Genomic DNA, 14,053 nt, shown 5'->3' on the forward strand with positions numbered 1-14,053 from the left:
TCGGAATATCTGTGCAAGTTTTTGCCCATTCATAATGTTTTATAGACTAAATGTTTGAACCATGGCAGTTTTTTAGTCTGAATTAAGATCTGAAAATATCTTTAATCTGTTTATGTTATTATTATCAAATAAATAAAAACAAAGCTTATTAAAAATGCATTGATCAATGTTATACTGTTATTGCAGTACTCAACAACATTGCATATTCCCAGTATAGTGCAGCCCTAATTCATAATTCTTTTACAGTCTAATGGAATATATTTGGTGCTCACATTTGAATAATCAAGTTAATATATTGCTTAAATTGAGTGCTTTTACATTATATCAACTCAATGAATGTGTGTTAAATCATCTGTGCGCTGTTCAGCAAAACGAGCTGGTGGAGTTCCTCAAAGCGAGTGTAATGGCATATGGGAGCGTTTTTGTGACAGAATGGGCTGGGAAGACAGGAAAGACATTAAGGAGAGCAGACTGAAGCCCTGCAGCGTTTGACCGATTGCCACAAAAACCCTTCATCAGACATTCCTCTCTGACCTGCCCATCCGCTTCTGCTTTAGGCTAAGAGACGGCTGTTTATCAGAACCAATTTATTGCTTTGTTGAATACATATTTATAGGCAAAGTTAAAATTATTAGCCCTCCTGTGAAATATTTATTCTTCTTCAATTATTTCTCAAGTGATGTTTAATGTACTAAGGAAATTTTCACAGTTTTCCAATAATAATTTTTCTTCTGGAGAAAGTCTTATTTGTTTTATTTCGGCTAGAATAAAAGCATCTTTTAATTATTTTAAAATCATTTTAAGGTCAATATTGTTAGCCCCCTTAAGAAATAATTTTCTTTCGATAGTCTACAGAACAAACCACAGTTATACGATGACTTAGCTAATTACCCTAACTTTACCCCAATTACCCTAGTTAAGCCTTTAAATGTCACTTTAAGCTGAATACTAGTATCTTGAAGAAAACCTAGTCAAATATTATTTACATCATGGCAAAGATAAAATAAATCAGTTATTAGAGATGAGTTATTAAAACTATTATGATAATCTGCTACAGAGCTATTATATTAAATATTAAAGTTAAAATTTAACAGGAGACCTAATAATTCTTACTTTAATTATATATGTTGTACATTTTTTAAAAATGTGGTTTAATTGTCTTAATCTAAAATGTGACTTCTTTTTTTGTTTCATAATAATGATCTAATAATTACTAATTTATTAATGGCATAAATAGTATATAATAATATATAACTGCAGTAATTGTTAGACCTTAAATTATAATAATGACAACAAAACACAACAATAATAATAAATAATAATATATTAAAACATTAAATTCTCTTAATTTAAAACATGATTTACAATTTAGTTGGTTTAATAATAATAATAATTATCATCATCATAATTTAATTATTACATAAATAATATTAAATAATATATATAATACATAAATAATATTAATAATAATGTACTAATTAAATAATATTAAATAATATATATGATAATAATAATAATAATAATGTACTAATTAAATAATATTAAATTATATATATATATATATATATATATATATATATATATATATATATATATATATATATATATATATATATATATATATATATATATATACATATATATATATATATATATATATATATATGATAATAATAATTATAATAATAATAATGTAATAATTAAATAAATAATATTAAATAATATATATAATACCCAAATAATAATAATATTTTAATATAAATAAAAAAATGTTTCATATTAATTAGCTTTTAACAAAAAACAAACAAGCAAAGGGTTGCACTCACTTTAAATTCACAATCCCTAACCCATCCCCATCATTCTCACACTCTTCTCAGATGGTATGGTGGGCCAAACCTGTTTGCCCTAGGTTGCTGCTCTTAAAGAAAAACAAGCTTGACCAAAAGAAGGTAAATGAGTGGAATAATGGAATCAGTTAATCTGTTTTATACAGATTTAAATTGAATATAATCAGACAGAAGGGAAGGAGCTAAACTATGCATAATCTTGTAAACTACCACAACCAATTTTAAACTCTGGTTAATGTTTTTTTCCATCTAAACAGGCGATGGGGTTTTTAAAATAATTCAATGAAAATTACACTTGTTTTTTTTATCTAAAATGTATCCCTGTGATGTAAAGCTTTTTTTTCAGCATCTTTTATTCCAGTCTTTGTCACATGATCCTTCAGAAATTATTCTAAGAAGCTGATTGGCTGCTCGGGAAACATTCCTTGCTGGTTCTCATGTCTGAAATGCGTCCGTGCATGAGGATGTTTGTAGTTTTGTCGTTGAGTTGCAGACGTGCTCTGATGACCATAATTACACAGATGAGGAAAGCCGATACCTGCTCATTAATGCCACATGATCACCTGCAGCTATGGGGCGCAGCCGGAAGCTCCAGAAACACAATCTGGAGCTCTGTTTGTTTTTGATGTCAAAAAGACACAAACATACAGCCTGCGTGCAAGGCAGATTCATGACTCGTTTGTATTATATATCACGGTAAATACTGTAAATATGTTGACACCATCAGTTCAGCACAGTAAACACAGACTCTGTAAGATAAACAAAAGTCTTTGCTAATTCAAGTGTCCTGTCACAGAGTTGTGTTTTTGTTTTGTGAGATTTGGAAGTTGCAGATAAATGTGGTTAATAAGAGGACCTGATCATAAACACAAAGTTGATTGTCCCAGAGAATGACTCTTTTTGCAATATGAAATTGAAGACACATGTTGAGGAAATGAGAAACGTGTGTTGGAGCTCTGCGGATCTTGGTTGTGGTCAGATTTGTCAGATCAAATGCAAAAAGGTGCTCCCTTCTTATGTTTGGTAACTGGAGGAAGAGATTTTATTTATTTTTGCTGATTCAAGTTTGAGGTGCATTTCAATATATGTTACTTTTATTTATGTGATTTGTAAAAAGTGGTAAAAAATATTTAAAAATATATCTAATAAAAATGAAAAATAAAATAATAAAATTGCTAGATAGATACAATGTATTAAAAATATGTAGATTACAAATATAGGGCCAATTAAATATAAATTTATATAAGAAATACATCTAACATCATCTGATATTAAAAATGGAATAATAAATTATTCAAATAAATAAATTATGAAAAATATATCCATTGTTCTTGCAAAATAGGGCAAATTAAAAACATTTAAATATAAAAAAATTTGTAACTAAAATAAAAATAGAATAATAAAATTATATATATATATATATATATATATATATATATATATATATATATATATATATATATATATATATATATATATATATATATATATATATATATATATATATATATATATATATATATTGTTAATGCAAAATAGGCCAAAATAACAAGTAACATTTTTTTTTTATCTAAATAATAGAATACAAAAGAATATAATAATAAAATAATGGAAAATGAAACCTAGAATTATAAAAAAAACAGATAAATTAAATGAAATAATAAAATATATAGATTGTTAATGCAAAAAAAGACAAATTAAAATATAAAAATATAAAAACATTAATGTAAATGATAGAATATAATAGTAAAATAATGGAAAATAAAAATAGAATCATAAAGGCGAAAAGATACATTAAATAAAATATATATAGATTTTTAATGCAAAATAAGACTAATTAAAATGTAAAATATATTAAAAGTTTAATCTAAATAATAGAATATAATAGAATATAATAGAATATAATATTCAAATAATGGAAAATAAAAATAATTATAAACAATTAAAATAGATAAATAAAATAAAATAATAAAATATATAGATTGTTAATGTTAGGGTTTATTTTTTATCATCTAACAAAAAAAAAGATCAAATAGATAAATACAATAATTTAAAAATAGGGCAAATTAAAATGTAAAAATATACTAAATTAAACCTAAAAAAATAGAATAATAAAAAAATGTAAATTGATAAATGAATAAAAATATATAGGTTGTTCATGCAAAATAAGGAAAATTAAAAACATTTCATAGAAAAAAATATATCTACCAAAAACAAAAAATGGAATCATAAAATTATTCAAATAGAAAAAATAAATAAAATTATAAAAAATATATATATTGTTAATGGAAAATAGGGCCAAGTAAAACGTAAAATATAAAATATTATATCTAAATAAATAAACTATAAAAATGTAAAATTCAAATAGATAAAAAAATAATTATATAGATTGTTAATGCAATCTATATATAATGCAAAATGTCTGTATGCACGTCTGTCTGTATGCATGTATGTATGTGTTAAGCATAATCATAACAATGAAAGTGTAAAAAATGCCAAATATTATATTATTAATAATAATAATAATAACAGACATTTACACACTTATAAGATGGCTAAGTATTAATAATGTAATATTTTGTGCATATAACCTGCATAGAAATAAAACAAATGCTTTTTTATCATTCCTTTTAACACTTCGTAACAAGAAAACTAGCATTTTTTATGTTGCAAAAACATATTAGAACTGTCCTTAAAAGCTATTTGCTTATTTAACATTGCATTAATGGTTCTCAGTAAGGCCAGGGACATAAATAACACCATCATTTGTAAACAAAATAAATTCTGAGTTTTTGTTCCGCATCACAGCATTGCAAATCAAGCCAGCGTCCTTCTTGCTTTGTTGTTTCTTTTATATTACCAGCAATTTGTTGGACAAACAGTGTGAAGTGGTCTTGGGGGTTTTTGTTTGTTTTCACAGCGTGGAGGAACAAGCCCCTCGAGAGCAGCTCAGCGGTTTCACATCAGCCAGATCTGAAGCTCAATATCATAAGTGCATGTAAGATAAACACCGTGATGGAGAGCGGCTGCCGCACACTTTTAACTTTAAACTCTTTAATTTATCGCACAGCTCGCGAGGTCTGGACTCTGCAGTATCAGTTGATTTTGTGCATTAGCGAGGGCACGCGCAGGCCTGAGTGCTGGAGCAGTTCAGTCAAGGTTTGGTTTTTTGGAAGCACATTTATTGGATGCTCAAAAACGTGTCTGGAGTTTTTCAAATCACAAAGGGCTGTGATTATTTGAAGTATGAGGTTGTTTGGATTAGGGCTGCACAATGTGTCGTTTCAGCATCGATACAGTAATGATAACGCTGTATCATACAATTAAGTACCCTTTTCTGTAAATTCAATCGATTAATTCACAGCACGGAGGCTCAGTTGGTAGCACTTTCACCTCACAGCAAGAAGGTCGCTGGTTTGAGTCCCGGCTGGGTCAGTTGGCATTTCTGTGTCGAGTTTGCATGTTCTCCTTGTGTTGGCATGGCTTTCCTCTGGGTGCTCCGGTTTCCCCCACAGTCCAAACACATGCGCTATAGGGGAATTGAATAATAAAATAACTAAATTAGCAGTAGTGTATAAGTGTGTGCGTAAATGAGAGTGTATGGGTGTTTCCTAATGCGGGGTTGCGGCCAGAAGGGCATCTGCTGCGTAAAAATAGGCTGGAATAGTTGGCGTTTCATTCTGCTGTGGCGACCACAGATTAATAAGGGACTAAGCTTGAAAGAAAATGAATGAATGAATGAATGAGTTGGTGGTTCATTCTGCAGTGGTGACTTCTAGAATAGAGACTAAGCTGAAAGAAAATGAATGAATGAGTTGGTGGTTTATTCCGCTGTGGCGACATCTGAAATAAAAACTTAAGCCGAAAGAAAATGAATAAATTATTAGAATGAGTTGGCGGTTTATTCCGCTGTAGCGACTTCTGGAATAAAGACTGAGCCTAAAGAAAATGAATTAATTAATGAATGAGTTGGCGGTTCATTCCGCTGTGGCGACCTCTGGAATAGAAACTAAGCTGAAAGAAAATGAATAAATGAATGAGTGAGTTGGTGGTTCATTCCGCTGTGGCGACCTCTGGAATAGAGACTAAGCCGAAAGAAAATGAATAAATCGTTGAATGAGTTGGCGGTTCATTCCGCTGTGGCGACCTTTGGAAGAGAGTCTAAGCTGAAATAAAATGAATGAATCAACAAATGAGTTGGTGGTTCATTCTGCTGTGGCGACCTCTAAAATAGAGACCGAGTCTAAAGAAAATGAATGAATATTATATCATATTGCACAGTCCTAGTCTCCCCTTTTGTTGATCGACGACCAAAGAATTACTGCTGGTCAGATTTCCCATCATGCACCGTCTCCCCTTCTGCAAACAGAAACTGATAGCATGCATGCTCGTTTTGCATTAATTTTGCGTCTCCCAGGAGGATGCATTTCCTTAGAGTTTGGTGGGAGACGATTCAAGCAGCGAAGGATCAAACAAACAGCTCCCCTTTGAAACCGGCCTGGTCTGCTGGCTTGTTTGCCGTTGTCTCCATATGGGTTACAGCTAATTGGGATCTTAAGACGAACCATCTACACTTGTAACATAGCTGGCAGTGTTCTCGTTAAATTAGCTGCATGTGTGAGGTTTAGATGCCAAAACGCAAGTCAGACCAGGTACTTTTTAGGTCTGGAATGCTTCGCTTTATGTAACGTGTGAGTTAAGTCATGATCGCTTTGGAGTGTAAATAATTTACATTTAATTTAAGCAGATTAGCATGATGAAAAAAAAAGGTGTACATAATAGTTTTAATAAACATAATAGTTTTAATAACTAATTTCTAATAACTGATTTTTTTTCTTTGCCATTACAGGACGTAATATTTGACTAGTTATTTGCAACTATTTTGATGCTAGTATTCAGCTTAAAGTGAAATTTAGAGGCTTAATTAAGTTAAATTAATTAGGAAATCATTGGACAACAGTGGTTTGTTCTGTAGCCAATCGAAAAAGAAAGGGTGGCTAATAATTTTATCCTTAATGTTTTTTTAAAACTGCTGTTATTCTGGACATAATAAAAGAAATAAAAAATCGAACTGTGCGTTCACGCCAAAAGCAGCGAGAGCGTCAAAGTAACTGGTAGTAATTTGTTTTTTAATACTAGTCGAAGGCTGTAATTGGCGAGGAGTGGAATGGCACGTCCTAGCCAGTGTAGGCGTCGAGGAGAGTTGAAATCAAGTAAACTTTATGGTTATGAGCTATGATGCGGTTGGGGATGTCACGATACTGGAATTCGGGATCAATCAGTACTGAAATTTTTAAAACATCCATTTCTCGCTAATATTTGAGCGCTCAAACCCTTGAGCACAACTGTGGTCAGAATCAAAGCTCACAGGACTGTGTTCTCTGGAATCCTCTCATGTGCTGGACTTCTGATTGCTTACTGCCGAACCGGATCTAATGTTATCCCGATACTGGAATCCGTTTCCAATCAATACTAAAATTTTATAAACGTCATCAAGGTATCAAGACATTTGTGCTGCCCATTACATTACAAACCACAGGAGAGGGCAAATTCTCAGGATAGCGCTCCTTCTCATTCTTCAGGCTTCACATCAAAGCTCCTGAAAGCAAAGAAGGTCAAGCTGCTCCTGGATTGGCCAGCCCAGTCACCATACATGAACATTATTGAGCATGTCTGGGGTAAGATGGAGGAGGCATTGAAGATGAATCCAAAGACTCTCGATGAACTCTGGGAGTCCTGCAGTAACGCTTTCTTCACCATTCCAGATGACTTTATTAATCAGTGATTTGAGTCATGTCAGAGATGTATGGATGCAGTCCTCCAAGCTCATGATGGAGTCAGACACAATATTCATTCTGTCTCCACTGCAGCAGGACTTTATATTCTATACTGGACATTATTTCTGTTCAGTCACAAGTAGAGCTGCACAATTAATCGTTAAAAGATCGCGATCTCGATTCGACCCCCTAGACGATCTTAATCCAGCATTTCTACGATTCTGTCAATCATATTTTTAAGTTCAGGAGAGAAGAAAAGGCGGCTGCACGAGTCACACACGTTGCTCAGTGACATGGACACCTCCAAATGATGTTGAATGAGTCACAAACTGTATTTATAAGGTATAATTCACCTAAATAAATGTATTTTTGTCTTAATATAATGATGTTTTTGTTGCCGGGAGATCACACGTGACGTGAGCTGCTGACCGTGAGCTGTTATCACAGAGTGTGCGCACGCTAAAGTAGACGCGCGCGCGACTATCACTAAGTAGAGCGCGCGCATCTACTTTAGTGAACAGAACCTGCATATGTTGTGAGTAACAGGTAATAAAGTTGTAAATAATATTCAGTTTGTGGCACAAAGTGATCATTTAGGAGCCGCGTGCGAAGTATGAACAAGCACTTAGCAGTCAAAATGAAACTGAAAGCGTGCACATCATTTAAATGATCATATCGCATTTTAGAGTTATGATTGCGACAAGCATTTGATCTGTTTTTTTCTTTTATAGTGAACCCACAGTTGTGCATGAAAATAAATGTTTACAGTGTCAGTATAACTACTCTGGCCTATATATTGTTGAATATAATCTGATAATGGCAAATGTCTGATTTTACCAGTGAATAAAATTGTCTAATATGACAGATTGCAAGCATATATCTCAAACATCATAATTCAACATCAGAATTATTATAAGTAGAATAGAATTATTTAAAGAAACCAGTAGACCTACACATCATATTATTATCGATGTTGTGCCATATGTTTGTTTTTACCATACCTTTATTTTACATATACAGAATCGTGAGAAAATCGTGATCTTTATTTTCAGCAAAAAAAAATCGCGATTCTCATTTTAGCCAGAATCGTGCAGCTCTAGTGACAAGACTTGTGTCTAAGTAAAGTCAGACTTTACTGTCCTAATTTAAGGATTAAAAAGTCAAGGCATGATCAGATTTTATTGTGCTCAAATAAGCGTAATCTAGAGGCCTTTGGCTTTCATATAAGACACTTCTGATACCAAATGATCAAGTAGAAGTCAAGTTATTATTTGTTGCTCCTAAAACTTGGATAGGCGACAAGCCTTTTGTCAGGTTGTGTAAATGCTCACTTTTATTGTGTATGTAAAACCGTTTTACAGCGCTAGCATATGAAGCACATGACAATAATATTTTTCTAATGCTTTTGGCAGTATACAGTAGATTAACCAGCTTGCCTTGTGTTCACCAGGAGAAGTCAGTCTTTTGTGGAAACATAAAAGGAAATAAAAGCATAAAAGATGGAGCCCGTGCTGTGAAGTTTGTCCTCGTTTTGGATGATATAATTACTGTTATTATTGGTCTGGAAGCTGAAACACCTGGTTTGATGTGTGTTTGGTGATCTGGAGGAAACACTCAGCTTTTCACCTGCTGCTGCTGTGTTCAGACACGCTCGTATCTCTGATCCGCACAATAGTCCACTCAATCTCATCTTCACAATGCCTTCTGTGGCCCGGGCCAGGTGTGTGTTTGAAGACAAGCTTATATTTATTTCTCTTGTACATCAAACCTTTAACATGACACAAGCATATGACACTTTTGATGCGTGTCAAGATTGATGCTTTAAAAAATGTATTAAGTTTAGGTTTTGTTGTTTTTGTTTTAAATATATTTTAATAATTTATTTGATTAGATTTTTATTTTTTATTTTGATGACTTATAATATCAGATAATAGTAACAGATGTTTAATTTAATTTAATTTTATAATTTTTAATTTTATTTTTAATTATTTTTAAATTTAATTACATTTTTTTTATTATAATTTTTAATTTTTTTTATTTTAATGGCCCATCAGATAAAGGTATCAAAGTTGTTTTAATTTAATTATTAATTAAATTTATTTTTATTTTTATTTAATATGTTTTAATTTATTTTAATCAATACATTTTTATTTTATTTTATTTTTATGACCCATAGTATCAGACGACAGTAAAAGTTGTTCCTTGTTAGTTTAACTAATTCACCAATTTACAATGCATTAACTAATGTTAACAAGCATTTTAAAAAAGATTTTATTAATGCACTAATACTGCATGTTGAACTGTGATTAATGAAGTATTAATTCATGTTAGTAAATACATGAGCTAGCATTAACTACATCTTACAGTAAAGTGTGACCATTATAATAGTATTTCACAATATTAAAGTACTTTTGTACAGTATGTTATAACATAAATACAGCCTTAGTGAGTTTTCAACAACATTAAAACAATTTACTAACACAAAATCACCTCGGTATGGTAGTTTTTATTTATGTATCATGGTATTTCTGCATAGTATTTCAAGGTACTACATAACATAATGCTATTTTGACTACAAAATCAACTTTTTAAGGAAAGCTATGGTATAATGTAGACATGCTGTAAAAAATGCAATGCTACACTTTCAAAAGCAGTTTTGCATTATTAAACATTGTTTTGCAAAGTCGTGCATTTAAGATGCATTCATGGATACTTTTATATTAATTTAATTGAATTTAATTTAATTTTTAATTTTTTTATTTTATTTATTTATTTTTTATGGCTTTTATCAGATAACAGTAACAAAGTTGTTGTAATTAAATTAAATTAAATTAAATTAAATTAAATCAAATTTAATTTAATTTAATTTAATTTAATTTAATTTAATTTAATTTAATTTAATTTAATTTAATTTAATTTAATTTAATTTAATTTTTAAATTTCATTTTATTTTATTTCATTTTGATGGCCCATAGTATCAAATAACAGTAACAGAGTTTTTCAGTTGTGTTTATTTAATAAATAATTTTTATTTTATTTATACTGACACAAAATCACCTCGGTATGGTAGTTTTATTTATATATCATGGTATTTATTTATAGTATTTCAAGGTACTACATAACATCATGCTATTTTGACTGCAAAAATCAACTTTTAGAGGAAAGCTATGGTATGATGTAGACATGTTGTACTATAGTAAAAAGCAATTTGCATTGTTTAACGTTGTTCTCCAAAGTCGTGCTTTTAAGATGCAATCGTGAAAACCTTAATTTAATTTTATCTTGATAGGCCATAATATCAGAAAACAGTAACAAAGGTTTTAATTTAATTATTTATTTTTAATTTAATTTAATTTAATTTAATTTAATTTAATTTAATTTAATTTAATTTAATTTAATCTTTTAATATAATCTTTTAATTTAATCTTTTCATTTTATTAAATTTATGGTGTTTTATTCTATTCTATTTTATTTAGATTGCCCAGAAAACAGTAACACATTTATTTTAATGTAATTAAATCTCTAAATTAATTTTATTTAATTTTATTTTATTTTGATGGCCCAAAGTTTTAAAAAAATAGTAACAAAGTTGTTTTAATGTAATTGAATTTTAATTAAATTTATTTTTAATTTAATGATTTTATTTAAATTAATTTTAGTTTTACTGTTTTTTTATGTACCACAGTAAAAATTGCTATGCTCCAATTTCATAATCAGTTTTGCATTGCTTAACATTGTCCTCACTCTGTGCTTTTAAGATGCATTCATGGAAATTTGTATTTTTTGTAGCTGTAGATTGGTTTTGACTTGGTCATTATGTGTCCTCTTAATTTCCACCGAGCATTTAATGGCCTCGTCATTAAACAAAAAGCACACAGTCTTCCCTCTTTTACAATCACTTAATAAGGCCTAATAAAGCGTGGGGACCCTTGTTTGACCGGGCTCTGACCTCATGTTTTACCTCACGGGCAACATTTCTGCTCATTTGCCACATGGGATGTAGTGAGTTTATGGGCCCCAGTCGCAGCACAAACTGGCCATTTGATGTTTTAGGATGCCAAAATGACTTCAGGGGCCATTAGCAGGACGAGGGCGGGACGTCAGAGGGTCTTCGGGTCATAAAAAAAAGGGTGTTTTGAGAGTGTGACAGACTTGTTAGGAAGCATCGTGCAGCTTTTAGACCCCCTGCCATCCTCACAAACACCTCTGATACTGCAGCTTGTAATTTTTGACATGATAACAGAGACTCCTTACTGTTGGCATTATTTTGAGGGTCACACTTTGGAATTAGGTTTTAATAGTAAATATATTCGCTAACATGAACTAATCATGAAAAATACTTGTATCAATCATAGCTTAACCCTTACTAATGCATTATTATCATCAACATGCTTGACAACATTAGTTAACGTACAGTGAGTTAACTTGAACTAATTATAAACTATTGTTTTTTTTCATTTACAAATGTTACCTAGCATGCACAAATACTTTAACAAATGTATTGTGCACTGTTAGTAATTGCATTAACTATCGTTAACTAATACAGCTTTATTGAAAAGTGTTTTAGTTTGTGATTAGATGTACAATTGAAGGATAAATTCCTAGCCCTCCTGTGAAATTAATTAGAAACTAAGCTTATTAGGTTAATTAGGCAAGTTATTGTATAACAGTGGTTTGTTCTGTAGACAGTCGGAAAACATTTCTTAAGGGGGATATTGATATTGACCTTAGCAGTTTTTACATTTTTAAAAAAAATTTAATTTCAACCAAACTAAATAAAAAAACGTTTTTCCAGAAGAAAAATATAGAAAATTCAGTGTAAAATGTCCTTTCTCTGTATGTTAAGGATTTCACTAGTATTTCAATTAGGACTTATAATTATTTGTTAGTATATAATAATATATTAATTTTATAGAATAATATAACTTGATAATATATAGTATAATTTAATAATATTCACAGTAAGATAATAATATGTATACAACGGCACACACTTTCAAAAGCAATTTGCATTGTTTGATATTCTCCAAAGTCGTGCTTTTATGATGCAATCATGAAAACTAATTTAATTTTATTTTATTTTGATGGGCCATAATATCAAAAATGGTAACAAGTTTAATTAAATTTTAAATTTAATAAATGTTCTTTGTATTTTATTTTATTCTATTTTATTTAGATTTCTCATACTATTAGAAAACAGTAACAAATTTATTTTATTTTATTTTATTTTATTTTATTTTATTTTATTTGGATGTCCCAAAGTATCAGAAAACAGTAACAAAGTTGTTTTAATAAAATAGAATTTTATTTTAATTTAATTAATTTTTAATTTAATTATTTTACATTTTACTAGTATTTCAATTAGGACACATAAATATTTATTATTATATAATAATATATTATTATATAAAATAATATAGAATAATATACTTTGATAATAAATAATATAATTTAATAATATATATATATATATATATATATATATATATATATATATATATATATATATATATATATATATATATATATATATATATATATATATACACTGTAAAAAATTTGACCTTAAATTCACAGTAAATTACTGGCTAATAATTGCATTACTTTCACAGTAAATTACTGTATGTAAATTCACAGTAAATTATTGTGAGGTAGTTCACAGTAATTTACTGTGGTTTTGCCACATTAAATTATTGTGAAATTACAACCATATATTGTAACTTTACAGTAGATAATAAAGTCCGTTACTGTAATTTCACAGTATTATCTTGTAGAATAAACTATATTTTACTGTGAATTTGCAAAACGATTACTGTGATTTAGCAGTAGGTTGCAGTTTAAATACCTGATTTAACTGCAAAGTTACAGTTATATCCCGGATTACTGTAATTTAACAGTTTGGTGCTGTAAAATTTCAAAGCAATTTTAGGTCACACAAAAATGAAAATTCTATCTTGATTTACTCACCCTCAGGTTGTTCCAGCTCTGTTAAAAATGGGTTTTTTTTGTTAAACACAGGAATAAAAATATCAAATATTCCTCTTTGTGTCCAAACAACCTGAGGATGCGTAAATGACGACAGAATCTTCATTTTTGGGTGATCTGAAAAGACTCTAAAATCAAAATAAAAACAAACACACATACATTTTACAGATTTATTTAACAGCTTAATGACATCTGTGTAAACATTTCAGAAAACTTTCAAAAGGTGAAGGTGAAGCCTCAAAAAATACTATAAGAACATAAGAACAAAAAAATCTGACATCATATGTAGCATACATATAAAAAGCAGTGCTTCAGAGTGCGCTCTCTCTCTCTCATTATATATATATATATATATATATATATATATATATATATATATATATAAATATATATATATATATATATATATATATATATATATATATATATATATATATATATATA

General features: G+C 29.4%; 1 protein-coding gene across 3 annotated transcripts in view; it reads left to right on the forward strand.

Moving 5' to 3' along the window:
- The window catches only part of il17rd (interleukin 17 receptor D), an 84,099-nt gene that overhangs the window by 20,154 nt on the left and 49,892 nt on the right, over window positions 1-14,053 (forward strand).

Source organism: Danio rerio, chromosome 11 (assembly GCF_049306965.1).
Source record: "Danio rerio strain Tuebingen ecotype United States chromosome 11, GRCz12tu, whole genome shotgun sequence".
Taxonomy (NCBI): domain Eukaryota; kingdom Metazoa; phylum Chordata; class Actinopteri; order Cypriniformes; family Danionidae; genus Danio; species Danio rerio.